The sequence below is a fragment of the Pleurodeles waltl genome, chromosome 3_1 (genome assembly GCF_031143425.1).
Source record: "Pleurodeles waltl isolate 20211129_DDA chromosome 3_1, aPleWal1.hap1.20221129, whole genome shotgun sequence".
NCBI classification, from domain to species: Eukaryota; Metazoa; Chordata; class Amphibia; order Caudata; family Salamandridae; genus Pleurodeles; species Pleurodeles waltl.
The window spans coordinates 447,105,220-447,126,698 of NC_090440.1; positions in this window are offsets into that span (position 1 = coordinate 447,105,220).

Here is a 21,479-nt window from a genome sequence, read left to right on the forward strand (position 1 = left end):
TCCTTTACTTAAAACTTTGCCTGAAAAGCAAACATTTGAGGTGGGCAGATTTGGGGCCAGATGTATCAAGCTCCCAGTTTGTTTTTCTTAAATAGCAAATTTTAAGAAATCGCTATTTAAGAAATGCAAAATGGGATGTATCAAAATTGCGAGTCAGTAATAGCGATTTCTTAAAATTCACAATCGCAATTTGCGAGTTGCAAATACCGAATCGAAAAAAAATAGCAAATCGGTGATTGAAAATCGCAAATTGCGAAAACGGCAAACCGGAACAGTCTGATGACATCACAACCAGGAAGTGAGTCAGCCCATGCAGTTTCCAGGAGCCACACCGACAGGAGCAGGCAGAAAGACACAGCCCAGCACCAGGGAGGCAGCCTTGTGAGCCAGTCAGGACCAAACAGCAACATGGCCACTGATGGGAATGTGAAGGAGAAAGGTGACAGGAAGCGCAAGCTCAAATTCAGTGAGCAGGAATTGGAGGTGCTCACTGAGGAGGTGGTCAGGAACCACAACAAACTTTTTGGGAAGAACTCACTCCAGGTACCTGAAAGTGAGAAGAGGAAACTGTGGTCAGACATCCAGACCAAAATATGTGCAGTGAGCGTTGCACAGCGCTCTGTTGAGGAGATACGCAAGCAATGGTATGACTTGCAGTCCCATGCCAAAGAGAGGGTAGCCAGCAGGCTAAAGGAGGCAATGAGCACCGGAGGAGGACCACCCACCCAGACACCATCCACACCAATGGAAGACATGGTGGAGTCGACACTGCTTCTTGAAGCTATCAGTGGTGTCACTGACATTGACACCTCAGGGACACCCAGCACCAGCAAAGGTAAGGTCAGTAATGATGCATTTCCCTATAAGTGCATGTACAAATGCCCCCTAGAAAATAGCTATTAGCACTATGCAGTGTGATAAGTAGTCCATGCCACATCTTATATACAACGCAACAATGCCTTATGTGAGTGGTAGTCAACACCCCTAAAGTGCAACTACCACATATACTGTATAGCAAGATAGTGTTCAGCCGAATAGAGAAACAACACAAAAGACTCTTACTGATACTATGTCAGTGTGCATTTAGTACTATTATGAAACTATTTTTGAAATAATCAAAAATTACATGCTGCACATTGTCGTTGTAGATGTTCCGGGTCCTGACGCAGCAGAAGGTGGAAATGTGGGGGATAGCAAAACACAGCCACAGTCCAACTCAAACACCAGTGAGTCCTTCATTACTGCACCAAGTAGACGCAGAGCAAGAGTGATACCTCTCCCAACGTATAACCTGGACTCTGATGAAATGCCGGATGAAGTACCCACACTACCCCCCAAAACTAGAGTGAGAAAACAGGGCTGATTGCAGAGGCCCCCTAACTTTTTGCCCCCATTTTCCACTTTATGCTGGTGTTTTCCTGACTCTGATGGTGCCCTGGGTACTGCTAACCAGTCCCAGGGCCTGTGCTCTGTGTAAAATCAATATGCAAATTAGGCTAATTATAATTGGCTAAGTTAACCTACCATAAGTCCCTAGTATATGGTAGGGCATGTAGGTTTAGGGACCACAGCATAGTTAGTGCACCCATAGGTGCACTGCTGAGGTGCCCAGTGTCATTTTAAAGGCAGGCCTGCCTTGCTGGCTGCTTTTAAATTAAAGTTATATGCAAATTCGACTTTGGAATTAAAAGTAGTTCCAAAGTCTTAAACTACCTTATTTTTACATATAAGTCACCCCTAAGGTGTGCCCTATGTGCCTCTAGGGCTGGGTGCCATGTAACTATAAGCAGGGACTTTATAAAAATAGTTTTATAAGCCCTGGTGAGGTAAAAACAGCCAAATTCATTTTTCCCTCATTGTAGTAAATGGCCTTCATAGGCTAGAATGGGGAGACTTTGTTTTAAATTTTAAAGTCTCCTTAAAAGATGCATACCAAGAATTTGGTATCAAATTAATTGTTGTAATAAATCCCACAACTTCCAGTTGTTGGATTTAATATAACTTGTTCAGGTAAAGAGTTTTAGACTTTACCTAAAAAGTTGCCAATTTCAGCCCTGCATTGTTTTTGCTGCTGTGCTCTGATTGGCCAGCCTGTAGCAGCTTAGCCAAGCTGCCTTGATGAGGTGTGAAGTGGCCTGGCTTCACACAAAGGAATGTGCCTGTGGGAGAGAATCTCCCCTCAGCAGATGGTGAGGCAGGAAGGGGGAGGGCTGCCAAACTGGTCTTCAAACGCAGAGCAGGACATTTGGAGCAACCAGCAACACCCCCACATCCTGCAACCCCAGACAACTAGGTGCCCCCTTGATTAGATTAGGAGAGGGCAGGAGAGGGGTGTGTTTATGATTTTTAGCCACACCAGTGGGTGGGCTCAGCCAGATGTAACCTCCAAAAATCAGATTCAGCCATGTTGGATTTTTAGAGAATGTTGCCTTCTGGGATGGATTTTTGCTACACTTCCCAGGAAGTGGTCATCACAGGGGGACGACCCTGTACCTGATTGGAGAACCAGGACCCCCCTGCTTTTCACCCAGGAGCAAGGATAAAACTGGCAGACCTGCACCCACACCTCAGTTCCCTACCACATCCAACAAGGAAGAACAACAGAAGAAGGACTGCCCTGCTGGACCCCTGGCCTGCACCTGGAACCTGCACTCGGAAGGACTGCACCAGCTGCACACTTGGGCTTCACCACAAGAAGGACTTTGCCTGGCTTCAACTGGTTCAAGGGGGGACTCCCTGTTTGCTACAGGTGAAAAATTGCTATCCAGAGTCCCCTGCACCAACTCCTGAAGAAAGCGACCAGCTGACCACTGTCCAGTGGCCAAAAAGGAGTTTGCGCCAGGTGCATTCTGGGAGTTGTAGTCCGCACCCCCCAAGGACCATCTCAGAACTTCTGGACCCTTGGGGTGAGCTGTGGACCCCAAAAGAACCTTAAAAGAACATCTGGGTGAAGCCCCAGAAGTTTGGAGAAGATTTGAGAATTTTTGTAAAAAAGCTCCATAGAGGGACCGACCCGCCGCGGAAATTCTAGCCGGCTTGCCTCAACCGCGACCCGGCCTGATTTGGTGGTTCGTCCCGGTAAAGAAAAATCTCAGAAAAAGAGACTAAGTCCGAAGGTAAAAAGTTGACCGGGATCTCCCAGCCATCGTATCCGAGAAGGGCTCTATGGACGTCGGATCAAGATCCAGGTTTACCCCGGTCGAAGGATTTTCACCTCGAAAAAACGACTAAGTCCGAAGGTAAAAATCTCCACCGAGGAATCCAGCATCGCGTATCCGGAGAAGGGCTCCAGGAGGTCGGATAGGACTGGCAGGTTCGTCCTGCTGAAGAAAATCTTCAAAATAAAGACTAAGTCAGAAGGTAACTTTTTAACTGAGGCCTCCCGCGACCTGTAGCCGAGCAGGGCTCCATCGCGGTCGGCCTGAAACTTTGACTTTGCCCCGGTCGAGGTGCAACCAGATGACCCGATTGGCGCTTTTTGTTTCTAAGCGCTAGAAAAATAATAATTCTTTAAAAATTCATATCTCCGGTTCCCTTTATCCGATTTTATTCGTCTTGGTGTCATTTTAAAGATAAAAATATAAACTATTTTTATAAATTGGTTTTGGATTTTTAAACTGTTTCCTGTGTTTTATTTAATTACTGTTTTGTGATATTTGAATGCTTTACACACTGTCTCCTAAGTTAAGCCTTGACACTCGTTGCCAAGCTACCAAGGGTTGAGCTGGGGTTAATTTACTGAGACCTAACTGGACCTAAGTGGAGGTTAGTGGCTTGTTGCTAGGTGTAGGTACCTACCTGCCCTTACCAATAACCCATTTTCCAACAACTATAATCACAGTAAGACAGCAGTCCCTGCCCCAGCATCAGTCCACTCGTCTCAGGAGGTGTCACGATGCATGCAGACAGTGCAGTGATGAGAGGGCCCATCACTCTGTGGCGGCCTTGGAGCTTCCATGCTGAAAGTGCAGCACCTGCAATGTAAACACATGAGGTCAATGCACAGGCAGTTGGTGTCTCAAAATGACAACATGGGAGTAATGCACAAGCAGTTGGAGTCTCTTAATGAAAACATGTGCAAGGTGCCATTATTGATTGTTTATGTGCAGGAAGATGTCCCTTCCTGCACACAAACAATCATCCCCTCAATGCAGGCACACTGGCACCATGGTGTCAGGGTGCCTGCGTTGACGCTAGGCTGCCAATTGTGCACCAGCACAGAGGAAAGTACAGGGATGTGTTCTGTTGCTGTAAATATGAGGCATCCCTCTACCTTTCCTAATGGCGCAGCACACCAAGCTGGACTGCGGCAAACAGCAGAAGAAAACACAAAGGAGATGACAAACGCCATTAGGGAACTCTGCACTGTGATTCAGCAGGAGCGTGTCAGCACCGTAGGCGCCATCACCAATTGATGGGCAGGTTGTATGGGTTCTGCAGATCTGTCAATCGGCTCGATACCTCAACTGCCTTGATATCACTACGTGCTGTGGGCATACAAATGGAGATGGTACATTGTAGTCGGGACATTGCACAAGGATTGGTGCAAATCACCAATGTTTTGGAGACAATGCAGAGAGTACAGAGTGCTACAAACAGTGAACTGGATGGTGGGGATAGTAAGGAGCTCTCTAGCCTCAGCAGTCTCTGTGATGGATCCTAGGCGTCGCAGTACCAGACACAGTACTGTCTTTGAACCCACTACAAGAGGTGCCACCAAGGCCCCTGAGCACTCAAGTGGAGTGTGTGGACGTAGGAAGTGATGATGAGGGATGTAGGGGACTAGCTTAACATGTAGCATAACAGTTATACTATGATGCTAATAGTGTGACACTGTTACTAGCACCTGTTTGTGTATTGTGCATAGCTATGTCCTAATCACACATATGTTACCTGAAGTAAAGACAATAAAGATGCTACCTACAGCAATACAGATAATACACGTAGTATTTTCATTACTTACATCAGAAATGGTTGTGCGTGATGTCAGCACGTCTTTGTCTGCCCTCTGCTGCACTGCTTCTGTCTACAGGGTGAAGGGGTGACAAGGGATCACCATCCTCATCTGAGTCAGGCTTGGTGGGTTCCACAGGTATGCCCGTTGTTGCAGCAATTTTGTGCAACATTGCACATGTAGTCACGATTTTGCATGTTGTTTCAGGACTGTATTGTAGTGCACCACCACTCTTGTGGATGCATCTGAAGCAGCTCTTCAGCAGGCCGAAGGTCCTCTCCACTGCGGGTTGTCCTGTGAGCAGCATTATACTTCCTTTCAACTGGCGTTGCAGGACTCAGGTAGGGCGTCAGTATGAAGGACCGCACAGTGTAGGCACTGTCTCCTGGAATGACATGAGAGTAAAATGAATACTTGTTATACGTTACGTCACATTAACATCAATACAACATTGTCAACTATTACATTATCCAGTAGATATCCTTTGTTAAACTCCCCAGCTAATAGTCTTGTTTAAATTACACTGCGCCGAAAGATGTAGGAGTCATGTGTGCTACCTGGATATCTGGCCACGAGATCAGTTATAATGTTGGAGGCATTGCTAATTACTTGTATGTTCATGGAATGTGAATTTTTACGGTTCTGATAAACATACTCTGTGGCGATGGCGACCAGATAGCCACATTTGTCCCATTGATGACACCTATTACATGTGGGAATCGGGCAATCTGGTAGAAATCAAATTTTATCTGTAGTTATTCCTGTGGGCTGTTGGATAATCTTATGTGCTGTTAAATTTTGCTCAGCATGGCACTGAGAAATGCAGGGAAAAATCATGAGAGGGCACTCTGAGGCCTCTCCAGCTGCTGCTATAACCCCTTGATAGCTCCCTGAGGCTAATAGGTGCAGGGAGCATAATACCTGCAGATGGGTGGGTATACTATTGGTCCAGTATGTGGTGCTCTGCAAAATGGGTTGTAGATCGGCTATCAGGTCGAGAATCATGGCTGAGCTTAAGCTTCTCATATATCTCCTCCTCTGTCTAGTAAAAAAGGGTTATGCGCACTCTGAGAATGTGCTCCTGTCTCCTCCCCCGTCTCCTCAAACCTGTCAGGATCCTCATCCTCCTCGCCATCACGTAGAGTGCAGCTATTGTGGAAAAGGGGATGAGTCATTCTGGGCCTCTTTATATAGGATGCACCTGTTTACCACCTGATTTCACTTTGTGGTAAATTGCATGCGCAAAAGGCCATTCTGCAAATAATCGCTATTTGCGAATTTTTGATTCATAGCATTGCGAAACGGAATTTGCTTGTCGCAATCTGCGTATCGCAAATTGCGACATGATTTTGCAGATCACAAATCTAGGTCGCAATTTGCATTACGCAGATAGTGATTCACCAGATCATGTCTCTGTTTGCCATACGCAGATTGCGACACACAAATTCATGTCGCAGTTTCAAGGAATCGCTAATTTAGGGATTCCTTATATTTGCACTGCGAATGCCTTTCATACATCATGAAAGGCATTTTTGCATTCTCAAACGGCTGAATTTTGCGATTCACACCATTTGCAAATGCAAAAAAGTGTGATACATCTGTGTTGTAGATGCACTCCAAAAGAGGCAGCTCTCCACCTAAACTTGGTTTCTTGCTCAGTGAATACAGTGAAAGCCCAAAGTTCAAAATGCCATTATGGTTGAATGTTACATGCAGTAACGAAACACAACTTGAGGGACCACCTTCTCCCCGGGACCTAGTCAGACGATATGAGGCCAGGGGGCTGTTGTGCTGAAGACCTCGCTCTCGCACCACAGGGGCTGCGGGGGCTAATATTACACCACTGGAGAAATGTGTTAATGTTAATAAATCCCAAAGAACTGAAATAGAGTTAGTGTAAAAAAATTTAACTTCAGCCCCTGTCATACACTGTTTATTACCTCACCTGTTACATATCTTATAAAACGTTTAAAAGGGGCTGAGAAAGTGGGTGGGGCATTTGCACAAGAATGAGTCTGGCAAAAGATCAATCCATGACCAGGGCTAATTTAAGGGGCTCATTTACAATCTCCTTGTGATGCCGTAAATAATTTTTTTATGCTATGGCAGTGCAGAACATTACCCCACCCTGCATCATATTTACAAAGTTACACAATTGTACCATTGTATCAATTTGCAAACCCTTGGGCCACATTATATCTGCGCCGGGTATGATGTATGGAAGGAAAGTGTTCCTTGGCTGGGAGGCCTGCAGGAATGATGCAGTGGAATCCTCAAGACTTCCTTGTGTTATTCTAGTGTTGTTTTTTAGGGTAGGCATTAAAGTGATGCTAGGCTGTTTTAAATGGGCCTCCCAAGCTTTCCTGGATTAGCGTCAAACTTTTTGATGCTAGTCCAGCAAAGTGTCACAACTGCATAGAAATTCTGATGCAGCTGGGCTAGCGAGCACCATGGTGCACTGTATTGTAAATACAGTGCTACAATTGTTTTTTAGGGGGGGCGCAGGGTGGTGCAAGCAAACTGGTGCACCCTGTTCGATGTGCCAGTTTGTTGTAAATGAGGCCCTCCGTTTTTTTAATACACTATAACTAGTGAAGTTAGTGAAGAATTATGACAAATGGGTTCTTCTCATTTAGTCCACCAGATGTTTTCACTTTTGACTACACAGTTGTTTGCCTTTTTCTGTGTGAGTCTCACTACCTGTAAATTAATGAGAATTGAACACTGAGTACTAACTGCTAGTGTCTGCCTTTTGGGATATGGTGACTGCTACACAGCTAGGTAAACAAACTGTGCTTGTTCAAGTAAACATATGAGCACACGCTTGTGTGTGCAGGCTGCTTTGGTAAGACTACCGTCTTGATTGACTATGTTCCATGGGTGCAAATGGACAAACAAGTGAGGAAAACACCATGGGAACAAACCTTGCAATAGGTTATGTCAAGAGTCTGCTCAGCAGCATCATTGGTGAGCAGAACAATATTGTGTTTTCCCAAACCTGCATCCCAACCGCCACACTGACTAACACCAAGCAACAGGGCACAATTCAATTAATTTAGACACAAGATATTGATAAGTGACTTATTAGTATTAAAAAGGAAGGATTGCAAAAACAGGCGGTCTGAAGGCAAAAAGGAGTAAACCACAACAAGGATGCCAGGTCTAACAAGTAGCAATCTATAAATAGTAAAAAGAAGATTCTCCCACAAGTTTTGAAATTCCAGTGCCTCATTGATAATGCTAAGAATTAACAATGCAATATTTACCATAATATGAAAGCTTTGCATATGATTATTGTCCACACTGATTTTAATGGTGGTGTAATTTTAAATGGTATATGCGGCCTTCCTTATTTAAAATGGCACCTAACTGTATTGAAAAGTTGCATCTGGTATGTTTTTGTTTTTTTGGGGTAAAGGGTCCAGGGTCCACTATGTTTTGAGATCCTGGTGTCTGAACACAGATAGGTTAACACAGAAGGGACTCTTCAGGGATTGCTGCAGATTTGGGTAGGTCTTATAATGTGAATTGGCATTAATTATGTAGGTCTGCAGAACTTACTGAAGGTCTCTGGTGCTTACATTATGAAGACATTATAGTTGAAATCTGTCTTAAACTACAGTTGTGAGCTAGTTATGCCCTCGGGCCAACAAGGTACCAATTTGGGGATAAATATTCACCCCAAGAGTGATTTCACAGTCTAAACAAATCACACCATATAGCACATTAATATTTCTCACATTTCCCTTGCATTACCACTCACTTCAATTTGGCCTAGTTAATTACTCTGCTCCTGGGAAAAGAAGGTTTTGATATGAAATCTCCATCTGATAACTAGCTTGCCACAATGCAATAGGGCTGGGACAGCCCAGGTACACTGGAACAAAGCAGGTGGGCCTTATCTTTGGATATAGTCCAGGGGGATCTTGCCTTTGAAGTTTAAATGCAAGGAACACATAGCTGTATCATGAAGGAGTGGAACTGAGGTTCCAGCGGAGCTCTTTCTATAGACCATTCAACATTGCCATATTGGATTGTCCCAAAATGCTGTGCAGGAAGACTAGGACTAGGGTAAAATGATAATGTCATGTCCTAGGATTGGCCAGATGTTCCTGGCTTCTAAAGGTTTCCTCCCCCATTTGATTTCCTCTGCACAAGGGAGAGACAGTTCAGATGACAATGGACCTGAGAGTGACAAAGGCAAATGAATGCCCAGATGCAAGGAGAAGGCAAATGGTGCCCTGAAGAGATGGACATTGGGACTTTGACTCCAGCTGACCCCAAAGACTAAGTATGGGTCTCTTTTGGGTCTGTGATGCTGGCCCTTTATGCCTCCTGAGGAACAGCTGGGGGGAATGGACATGCTGGAGGACCCTGTATGGTTCATTTGGAGAGTTCTGTGGACAGATCCTTGAGTCTGCTGACTCTTAAGCGACCTTCAAGAAGCCAGGAGGCTCTGGAACCTTGGGAGTGCAGCAGGGGTGGTGTTTTTCTAATTGGTTATGGAGGATTTGTCTAGCATGGACCACCATCACTTAGGGATGTGTACCAAGAGCCAAGCAGAGAACCGAACTGGCACAGCAAGCTAAGCTATTAAAAAGCAATCTCCCAACATAAAAAACCTTTAAAGGCCAGGAAGCCTGAGGAAAGGGCTACTGGTAGATAGGCCTGCTACCAGTAGCAAAACAAGATCAAACATGTCAATATGGCTGGCGATCGAGTCTTAGAAGTCTACCCCCCAGAAGGAATTAAGAAATTGAGCACATAGCACTTGCCTTATGTACCTACAAAATACCCCTGGGGTCGGCCAGGGAAAGATAGTCAGTGTAGTCAACTTCTACATTTAATTTTCCCACCTGTTTGGGAGGTGGCAGGTAGGGGGGCTTCTCCCTCCAATTGTTACTGCTGCCATATGCCCCCTTCTCCCCATTCACCATTGAATGTATTGAAGGTCCCAGGGATCTCATCCCTGGAACTGAGAAAGCTGCAAGTGAGTGTTGCTCACTAGCCTCTAGTGCCTCTAATGCATGGTATGTGCATAGCTCCTATCAACAGTGAGAGCAGAGGGAAAACTGCTCCCATTGGGTAGGAGCAGAACAGAACCTGTGCTAGTTTCTGGTTGTGGCACAGGAGGGGCGTGAACTCAAAGAAAGTCAGCTGGTACCACAGGTTCCTTAGAACTCACCCAAATAAAATACTTCCAAAATAGAAAAAGACCCATGGCGAGAGGCTGCAAAGAAAACCAAAGAGGTAAAGTTGCTCATTAAGTATTAACATTAATGAAACAGGCAATGTAGCAACCCATTATCCCGGTGACGGGGTTGGAACTTTACCTATTATCATCTGTGGTACCTCAGGAGGGACAGGGGATCACCTCCTTTTTATGAAGGGAGTTTAGGGGCTCCAGAAGGTGCAGCAGCCCACCTACATTGAAATTTGAGAAAACTAACACTAATTATCCTGGGGGCCTTAAAATGATGGGCCTGGAGAGGTTTTCATTCATTTCAAGCATTCCCGGGGTTTGTGCATTCTTTTGGGTTCTACAGTTTGGGGACCCCTGTTGTTGGTCCTATGACTGCAGTACTTTTAGAAATTGGGTTACTGGTTGACTGGGGTATATTTCCTGGCCAAGCAACAAATACAATCCTAGTCAGGGTAAGGCATAAACAAATCCTAAATTAACATGTGCTGAGCCCCCAGAGCAGTCAGGTTTCACTTTAAGGAAATATTTAAAGTAGTTGTGCAACACTACAAACAATGAAATTGAAAACATCACAAAAAGATCCCACACCTGGTTAGAAAAATAGAGGTTGGGTTAATAAATGAAATAAGACCAAAAGATCAAAAATCCAAACAGTAGCACTAGAGTTATGACTTTTTAAATAATGTTGAGAAAACAGGGATGATTGCAGAGGTCTCCTACCTTTTGGCCCCCATTTTTCATTTTTTGCTGGTGTCTTCCTGACTCTGATGGTGCCCTGTGTATTGCTAATCATTCCAGGGCCTGTGCTCTGTATAAAATGTATGTAAATTAGGCTAATTATAATTGGCTATGTCAACTTACCTATAAGTCCCTAGTACATGGTATGGCATGTAGGTTTAGCGTCCCCAGCATAGTTTGTGCCCCAATAGGTGGACTGCTGAGGTGCTCATTATCATTTTAAATGCAGTCCTGCCTTTCCTACAGTTTTTAAACTAAAGTCATATGAAATTTGACTTTGGAATTTAAAGTACTCCCAAAGTCTTAAACAACCTTATTTTTACAAATGTCACTCCTAAGGTGTGCCCTATGTGCCCTTAGGGTTCGGTGTCCAGTTACTATAAGCAGGGACCTTAGAAAAAAATGTCAGCTACAGGTACAAAGGAGCTGCCCAGAGTCCCCTGCATCAAGTCCTGCAAGCAGAGCCCAGCTGACCAATGGCCAGTGGCCATTTGCAGATTCTGGCCAGGTGCATTCTGGGAATTATAGTCCCAACGAGCAACACAGGGCTTCTGGAACCATTGATCAAGTTGTGGACACTTCAAGCACCCAAAAAGGACTTCTGGAAGAAATGTGTATGTTTGGAGCAACTCCCTAAGTTGAAGAGGTGCATTGTGGGAGTTGTAGTCCCAGACCACAAGAGGCAAACCAGAGCCTCTGAACCCTTGACCGGTGCTGCGGACCACTTTTCTGAATCAAGTAACACTACTGAAAGTAAGAGTGACAGTATTACCTCATGGGTGGCCTGAGCTCTGGACTTTTTCCCTTTCCAGTGTGACTTGTTTAACCCTTTGAGCGCTAGTTGCTTCAATTCACTAGAAACCATTGATTCTTTAAAAAATCATATCTCCGGTTGCCCTCATTCGATCTTAATCATTTTGGTGTCATTTTAAAGATAAAACTATAAACAGTTGTTATAAATTGGTATTGGACTTTTATTATGTTTTGTGTTTTACTTAGTTATTGTTTATTGATGTTTAAATGCTTTACACACTTGTCACTCATTGCCATGCTACCAAGGGTTGAGCTGGGTTTAATTTATTGAGACCTAACTGGACCTAAGTGGAGGTAAGTGGCCTATTGCTAAGTGTAGGTACTCACCTGCCTTTACCAATAATCCACTTTCCAACAATAATAAACTATGGTATAGCCCCTGAAAGTAGAAAGCACCAACTGCAACTCTCTGATTGCGCCGGATCAAGTCAAAGTCAAAAGTTCAGGCTGACCGCGATGGCGTGAGGGCCAAATATATTCCCAGCTTAATCCTCCTGAGGTTTTGTTCCAGGAGTCCTGTTCATGTTAGAGAGGGTCTTCGGAAGAAAGAAGAGCAATGCGGGCGGTAGTCAGAGCAGGTTTGGCATTGCGGATAGGCAGGCTGGAGCTTCGTGTTGGCGGTTCTCCAAGGACTATAGATATTGCTGTGTAAAGGGATGGGCTGGAGGCAGCCCAAGCTGACTTTTGCAGTTAGGGTGCAGTTCTAGTGCTAACGGGCCTGTTCATGGTTGAGAAGAGCTCAAAAGCTTGATTTCAAGAGTTTGAGAGCCATAAGAAGGGTCCAGGACCTCAGAGGCATGACTCAGGTTCAGGAACCCATTTAATTTGGGACCAGGAGCTGTTGGGGAGATTTTTATGTCCCTGAGACTCAGATCACGGGACCTGCGCACTAGCTCTTTCAGTCATTCTGGGATCTTGGGTTCAAGATGAAGTTGCATGTCTAGTTTTTCTGCCCTGGGCAAGAGGGGAGCAGGCAGAAGTACAGCACAGCAGGGCAGCAGTTCCAGCAGAGTGTCCTTCTTTCTGGCTGAGTATCGACAGGTCCAGAAGTGTACTGAATGGTTGGTGTATAAGGTGATTTTTTATACACAGTTGGGCCTTTAAAGCAAGAAGAAGCTTCCATAGGCCTGCCTTTGAAGGGCGCAGATGCCTTGCCTGGCTCCAGTCTAATGATAGGGGTATGCAGCCCTATGTGTGGAGACAGGACATAATCTATTCATGTGTAAGTGAGGCTGGCCCCAGCTCCTCCCTCCAATCCTACCAGCAATGGCCCATCTAGTCACACCTAAACTCAAATTGTGTGTAGCTGCCTAGGAGGAATACACAAAGCCCACTTGCCAACTATACCCAATCATGTGACTAGAGGCAGGCTGCAGGCACCAAATGGCCAGGGAATGAAAATGCCAACTTTCTGAAAGTGGCATTTTCATATTTGTAATGTAAAATCTGACTCTACCATTAGTTAGAATTTTAAATTAGAATTAAAGAGATGCCAAACATAAATCAGTTATCTCTTCCTATTTGGAACTCATGCTTATGAAATACAACAAGGCAACTTCAGTGTTGTCCTAGGAGAGAGATAGGCCTTGCAATAGTAAAAAACAAATGTAAGCATACCAGGGCATGTCAAACTTAAAAATACATGCCGAACATTTTAAATCTATTGAACCCTGCCCTTGATGTTCTCCAGGGTCTACCTTCGGGGTGACTTATTTATAATACAAAGGAAGGATTACAAACACAAGAGGCCTGAAGGCAAAAAGTCAAAGGGAAACCACAACAAGGATGCAAGTTCTAACAAGTACTAATCCATAAATAGTAAAAAAGAAGATTTTCCAACAAGTTTTGAATTTAATATGAATTATTGATAATACTAATAATAATGCCTGTGTTAAACAATGCAACATTTACCATTATATGAAAGCATTCATTATGGTTATTGACCACACAGATTTTAATGATGGTGTAATTTTTAAGTGGTACATGTGGCCTGTCTTTAAAAAAATGCCACCTACTTGTATTTCAGTTTTGATTCTGGTATGGTTGGGCGATTTATGGGTTAAGGATTCAGTTCCCACTAAGTGTGTAATGATTTGAGGGTGCTGGCAAGGTATTCTACATTTGAATTATTCTAGCACATTCAAACTAGCTATTTTACATTTGAACTTGTATATATGTATTAATATAAAGTATTGCAATCTAAACAACATCATTATTATGCATTAAATGTGTTTATCTGGCTTAAGATAAAAAAAGGTCACAAGTAGGCCTCAAATCCATCCTTTTAAAATGGCTCCCATATCATGATGCTCTTTTTTTAAATGAAGGATAGTATTGAGTAACAGAGCTCAGAAGTACAGCTGTGCAGTGAAATCAATGAAATACAATAAGGCCATAAAACCAATGTCCCTCCAATAACAGCAGATCAATTTCAGTGCTGGTATTCTGTGATAAATAGATTGTCCTGATTCTAGGAGGTTCCATGAACATGCTGGCCTATGTGGTGGTGACGAAAAGCATGGGACAATCTGATGGTGGAGACATGCTCCTAAAGAATTCAGCCCAACAGAGGCTCTGAGTTAAACAGTTGTGTGTTAGAGGCATCATGCCTCTCAGGTCCGGGACCCTTGTTGTTGCTCTCAAACTCTTGAAATCAAGCTTTTGAGTTCTTCTCAACTGTGAACACTGGAACCATGCCACTCACTGCAAAAACCAGTGAGAACTGCCTCCAGCCTCAGCATCGGTAGCCCTTGAGGAACAACCAACTTGAAGCTCCAGCCTGCCAGTGTGCAATGCCAGGCCTGCTCTTCATACTGGGCCGACTACCTCCTGTGATATTCTCTTTTCTTCAGGTGAATCTCTCCAATCCGAACAAGACTATTGGCACTAAAGGATCTGGGAGTCAAGGGAGAAGTGGAGAGTCAAGGAGAGATGTCCGTACGGATGAGGAGGGTGTCCAGACCCTCTGTGAAGAGAGGGGAAGGGTTGGGGATTCTTGGTCGCCTTCTAGGTCTGTCACTTTCCAAAGAGGGAAGTGGGAGGGCAGGGGTGGTGACACAGTGTAGGTCTGTCTGAGAATCCTAGGGCATCATGATGATTCATTGGTGGTGAGCATCTGTGAATGCTGTCAAAGAAGTAAACCTCTCCTGGAGCCAGTGAACAATATTTTTGTAGTATGCCACTTCATACATTTCAGTTGATTCAATTCAATTCAGTTCACTTACAAAGCACACGGCTAGGCTACCCAATTGTGGTTTCCCTGCTTTAGCAGATCCAAACAGGTACACAAGTGTTCTCAACTGGAAGAGATAGGTCTTTAGCATCTTCCAGAACTGAGGATAAGAACTGCAGACCTGAAGAGGGTGAGGTAAACATTTCCATAGCTAGAGAATCATATACATAAGGACTGATCACCATGCCCAGCTAATCTCATTCTGGGAGCAAATGCTAAATTGGGAGCACCCAAGATCATGCAGAGATATATTGTGATGAATGAGGGAGCGGATAAGTGGAGGTCCAGCATGCTGCATAGCTTTGAACGCATAGTAAAGCACTTTAAAATTAATCCGCTTGCCTTGAGGAAGCCAATGCAGTGCACAAACATTGAGCAGCAGAGGTGCTGTGACGAATATGGCAGAAAAGGTGAACAGTTGCATTCTGCACAATTTGCAATTGGTTTGTGCAGGTGTTGCGATGCATAAAAACAATGTCAATGCACCCTATATGTGCTGTCATAACAAAATCATTTTGATTTTGTTCATTCCACCTGACATGCCCACCTTGCCAACCACGAGCCCTGTTCAAGCAAGCACTGCAACCCAGGCTTGAAAACAAATGATTTACAGATCACAGGTGGGAAAACATGTAGGCCATAGACAAGTACGAAAAACAGGAAAGACCCATATTGATTCACCAGAGAGGAAGCAACACCACAAAGGCCATAGGAAAGTGGACCCCAATGAAACATATTTGCCCAAAGGTATATGCTTTCCCCAAACCACCATAAATTTAGATGCCACACAAGGTTAGGAACACACAGCCAAACAGAATATAGCACACACACCACATGCAATGATAACGTACTGGAGATGTTACCTACTGACCCACACAACGTCCCTGCAAGCTTTGTCAGATGATTGGATTGATGGCCTTGTGACTAGACTCTGCTTCCTTTTTTCAAAGAATGTATAAAAAGATGCAAAAAAATCTTTATCTTTGAGAGACAGTCATCAGACCCTAACTCTGTACTGCGCTCTCGAGGCCATTGAGTTTAATTAAACAGATTGTCCCTGCTTTGCTAAACACCTCTTGTCTTTAATTCATTTAAGGTAAATCTACATTCAAGCAACACGGGCATCAGTGGCACCCAAATAAAGAATGCTACCATAGTCCAATGTGGACTAGGAGGGCTTGAAGAACATTCTTTTGCATCTCAGGAGGAAGAAGCCTCCTCGAGGATATGTCCATGGTGTGATTGCCAGTGGCACAGGGTACAAACCTTGGCCATGGTCAGTGCCGTTGTCATTCATGGTTGGTGAGGTCAGGCATACCACAAGTATCATGTAACGTAAGCAGAGGTACTGGAGGAAAGGACAGTAGGGTCTGAACTAGGCCAAGAGTGTTGTCCAGATAAGACCAGAAGTGAGAAATAGCTGGACAGTCATAAAATATGATTTATTTCACAATCCAGCTGTTAGCATCTCCAATATTGTCAGTGGTGGAGGAGGCCTGCAGCTGCAAGTTTCTGGGCGTTCCAGTACCACTTTTGAATTGTTTTAAAGAGGCAGAATTTCATTCTGGTTTCTCAGACACTTCTGTGTAAGCCCTCTCCCAGGTCCATCAAGTCTTCATACATATACTGTACTTGAAATGTGCATTGCCAAGATGTTTAGAGAAGTCATGTTTCACATGGACCCAGAATGTGGGGTCTGCTGCTCCTTATATTAGGTAAGGTAGGTGTGCCAGGTTAGGTGTGTGATAGCAGTATTCTATGCAAGGTGCCCCAGATAGCCACTTCTCCAATGTGATCAGTTTAGAAAAGGAAAGAAGGGTCTCATGTCACCACAGGTGAAGTACTTTACACCGTTACCTATTGTTTGCACTATAGGGGTCCGAACCAGGAGGCATACCATTCCAAGGACGTATATGAAGCAGGTTATCACCATTTTAACCTCTCATGTTCTCCCCAGGAGGGATCAGTTAAGATGCCACCACTTCACATATTCATTGCTGGAGTTGGCTATTAGGGGGGTCTAGGTCGTTCTAGGTCAGATCCCCCATTAACAAAAATAACTAAATATTTCAGCATTTGTTCTTTCCACTGAAAAGGGTAGCTGATAATGGCTGCTTTTGTTGTGGTGCAGGACATGACTAAGGTCTTGCTTTGACCCAATTGATTTTATAGCCTGAGATCTCAGATAAGGATGATATGAGGGACATTAAGGCCGGTGGCGCCCTGATGAGGTCTGTAAGTATAAGCAAGGTATCGTCCGCATAGAGCAGCATCTTGGCCATACCCACTGAGGTTAGTATTCAGAGATTGTTGTATAGCTCCACCTTAAGGTTTCATAGCAAGTAGGAACAAGAGGGTTGAGAGGAGACACCTCAATAGGGCAGTAGGGTGCGAGCAGAGCCGTTGAACCATTGAGATGACGTTTTTCCCCAAGGCCAAAATGATGGAGGATTTGGAACAAGTACCACTATCCTATATGGTCAAATGCCTTCTCACCAAAAAGGGAGGAGACAATTGTGTCTACAGGACATTATTTAGAGAGGAACAGGAAATGGTCAAATGTGTGGAGGAGATGGTGGGAAGATCTTTTAGGGACACATCCTGCTTGGCTTTATTGTTTTAGACTCGGGATAATCTTCTTCAGTCAAGCAGCCAGAATGCTCACTAATATTTTGAAGTCTGTGTTTATGAGGGATATAGAGTGGTAGTTACCAGAGAGCAAGAGGCCTTTAGCCAGCTTCTGTAGGCCGTGATGACTGCTCTAGCGGCCATTTGAGAAATCAAGCCAGTTCAAACTGTGTCCTGATATGTGGCATAGAGTTGGTTCACCAATGGTAAAACTCACCCAGAAATCCATCTTCACCTAGGGCTTTATTATGAGGAGGTTGGAGGTGGCCTATTTCCTAAGTTATCCTTCCCCCAAAGAGGCCCTAAGGCTAGATAGGTTAAGGTTTTTGAGAAAAGCTTTGGTCTTCTCCTCTCCATTATGGCTATTGAATAGTACAGAAGGTTTAGAAGGTATTAGCATTGCCTTGCAAGTTTCAGATTATGCAGCCATCTTTGATGGCTGGGATGGCCATCACCCCTTCTCTTTGCCGGATTTGTGTGGCTAGCAATCTGGCTGTCTTTGTCTCTTGTTCATAATGGTGTGCTTTGTGTTTGTGTAGTGTGAATTCTGCCTTACGTGTGTTAAGTGAAGTGAGTTCCATCTTGGCTTTTTCTAGTGTGCTTCTATTTGCTCCTGTGGGCCTCATGGTATGATCTTGGTTGTGTATTTTTATATTGTTTTCTAGAGTAATTTTGTCTGCGCTTGGTGCTTATTAGCCAATGCTGCATCCCTCATCAGTTGACAGTGCAGGGTGGCTTTGGCAACAGCCCATAGGGTTTTGACGAATTTATCAGAACCCTTATTGTCCTTCAAATAGATGCCCCTGTGGGATTGTAGATGTTTTGGCCAGGGGTGATCTATAGCACACTACAGTGAAGCGCCAAGGTTTTCTTATGTGAGCCTGTAGTTTCCAGTCCACGTCTATGTGAATTTTGAATGGCCCTGTGGGCCTCATGGTATGATCTTGGTTGTGAATTTTTATATTGTTTTCTAGAGTAATTTTGTCTGCGATTGGTGCTTATTAGATAATGCTGCATCCCTCATCAGTTGACAGTGCAGGGTGGCTTTGGCAACAGCTCATATGGTTTTGATAAATTTATAAGAACCCTTATTGTCCTTCAAATGGATGCCCCTGTGGGATTGTAGATGTTTTGGCCTGGGGTGATCTATAGCACACTACAGTGAAGCACCAAGGTTTTCTAATTTGAGCCTGTAGTTTCCAGTCCACGTCTATGTGAATTTTGAATGGTCCGATAGGGAGAATTTGAGTATGGTGCAATCTTAGTTCAGTATGAGACCAGAGTAGATACAAAGAAATAGTCCAAGCAGGATTGTGGACTGTGGACAGCTAAGAAAAAATTGTGAGTTTTATTTGTAGGGTGCACAAAGCACCAAACATCAAACATCAAATATCCCCTAGTCATTGTGAAACAGTGTTTTTTTTTACATTGTTTGCCCCCACCTTTTGCCTAGAATACAATATGGTTTTGAACTGTAAGTACTGTGGGCCCATGCTAAATAGGCTCCCAGGACCAGATCTCTTTCCCCAAAACTGTACTGTGAGTTGCACTTCAGCCACCCTTGTAAGTCTCTAGTAAATGGTACCCCTGGTATCTAGGGCATGAGTACTGAAGAGGGTTCCCTAAATCTGCAGCACCAATTGTGCATCTCTGAGAGTTCCCATACCAGCCTCATACAAACTCCCAGTGCATGACAAGGAGTACCCAATGTTGCAAACTCAACATGGCACTCACCACGCGTTCCAAGTCCACTCACACTACATGCAATATAGGTAAGCCACCCATCTGGCAGGCCTTACATCCCTAATGCATGGTTCACTGTAATGCATATGAGGGCATATGTGCATGAGCAGATATGCCCCTACTGTGTCCTTGCCAATTCTTAGACGGAATAAGTATACAGGGAAGCCATAGCAAATGCATGTACTGGGCACTAGTCACTACAAGTTCCCCAGTTACATGATTGCCTCCCTGAACCCTGGGTTGTTTGGTATCAAACAACTTAGCATAATAAACTGGCAATGATGCCAGTGTGGGATTTATTATTAAATGTACCCAGAGGGCACCTTGGAAGTGCCCCTACAAAACCTATCAGCCCTGGCATGGTTGCAGACTGGTCTCAACCAGCCTGCTACCACCAGACATGAGTCTGGACTCCTGGGGTGGGAGCCTTTGCTCTCAGGAGCCAGAAGACAAAGCCTTTCCTGGGCAGATGTGTCACACCTCCTCACCCAGGCAGGTACATTTCTGCAGTGGTCAGCTTTAAAGGCCTTGCCGCCTTAGAAATCTGACCGAAGCCAATGCTACTAGCAGCAGAAAGCAGACTAATGGTTCTACCTCCACTTTAGGAGGTAATACCAGTGGGAAACTTAGCAAGAATAGAAGGAGTGGCCACCCTCAGCCTGCTCCACTCCTTAGGTGTGCCAGGCAAGGTGACAACTGCATTTAATTTGTCTCCATGTTGGATAGTAAAAAAAAAGTTAATCAGGGTGAGGGATGTGTGCCCTTCCCACAGGAAGTAGTCACTTTGTGGGTGTAGCCACTCTAAGGTAGCTGACCCATTAGCCACTAACAGGTACTCTCCCTAACACTCTCTAAATGCAGTATTTAAAGGGCATCCCTAGACAGAGATCTTAGATTCGATGGACACAAGAAGACCAGGACAAAGAAGACCCAAGATACAAGAACAGATGTCCTGCTGCACAATGAAAAGGCTCCCAACCCTGCCTTCTGCGCAAAAGACTCAGCCATCGCCACTGAGGTGTCACCTGGAAACCTTGAAGGAATCTACAAATCCCTGGAGCAGCTCCAGACTTCTAAAAATTGCCAGGATCCTCCCTCAGATTGAAGGTATCACTCTCTTGCACCCTCCAGGCAAGAAACAAATGAAGTCCAGTTTACTGACCTGCTGCTGACCAACGACCCAGACCCAGCTGCCTGACCGAAAAACATACAGGAGCTCCAAAGGACCAGATCAGACCTGTTGCTGTGCCAAATTTGGTGGCACTGGGACTTTCTCAGGCTGTGGCGTACCAGTACCCAGGGTACCAGATCGCCATCATTAGACACCCATAAGTAATGTCTACTCCAGACTCCCAAAAGCACAGGAGAAAGCACCAGTTAAGGAACTTCGGAGCACCTGAGATCCACCCCTGAGTGGCCCTGCTGAGCTGCAGTTCACCCTCAAAGCTGCCTGCACCTGACTACAAGGACTCCAAGATGCACAACCCTTGGTTGACCTATCTGTGCTGCACCCGGCCTCCCTGGCCCCCACACTGACCAACCAGCTGTGCTCTTGTGGTCCCCAAGACCTTGCTACCTCCCCCTCTAAGGTTTCCTGGCAGACTTACCTTTAAGTCCCTCTCTGCAGTGTGTTTCCAACTGCTCTTCTTCTCTATGTGCACCAACTCCAAGACCTTCAGCCAATGCTCTCGTTCGAACTAGAAAGTGCCTGAGCTTCTCCTGCTGGACCATTGGCCCTCTCCATGACCGCAACCTAAAAATAGAAGGTGGAGCTTGTGAGAATGTTGCCTGCTTTTATATGTATTTCTCTAGTATTCCCATTGATTCCAATAGTGCATATTAACACACAAAAACAGTACACTTTCTAAAATTTGAAAAATCATAACTAATAAAGTATTTACTGTAGAGTGGCAATCTTTGTCTTAAAAAATCATAAAAATCTACAGTATTTTTTGTAAATTGGTCTCAAGTTATTCTTTGGAGTGTGGGTCTTCATTTATTGATACTGTGAGTCCAACAAATGCTTAACAAATATCCTGGATTAGCTTAACTGCTCGCTCACACAACCACAAAAACAGAGCATTAGCTCATCTGCTTTTTACCTCTAGATACTAAAGTGGGGCTGCTTGGAGCCTCTGCACAGTGCACATTTTTTTTGTATACTATAA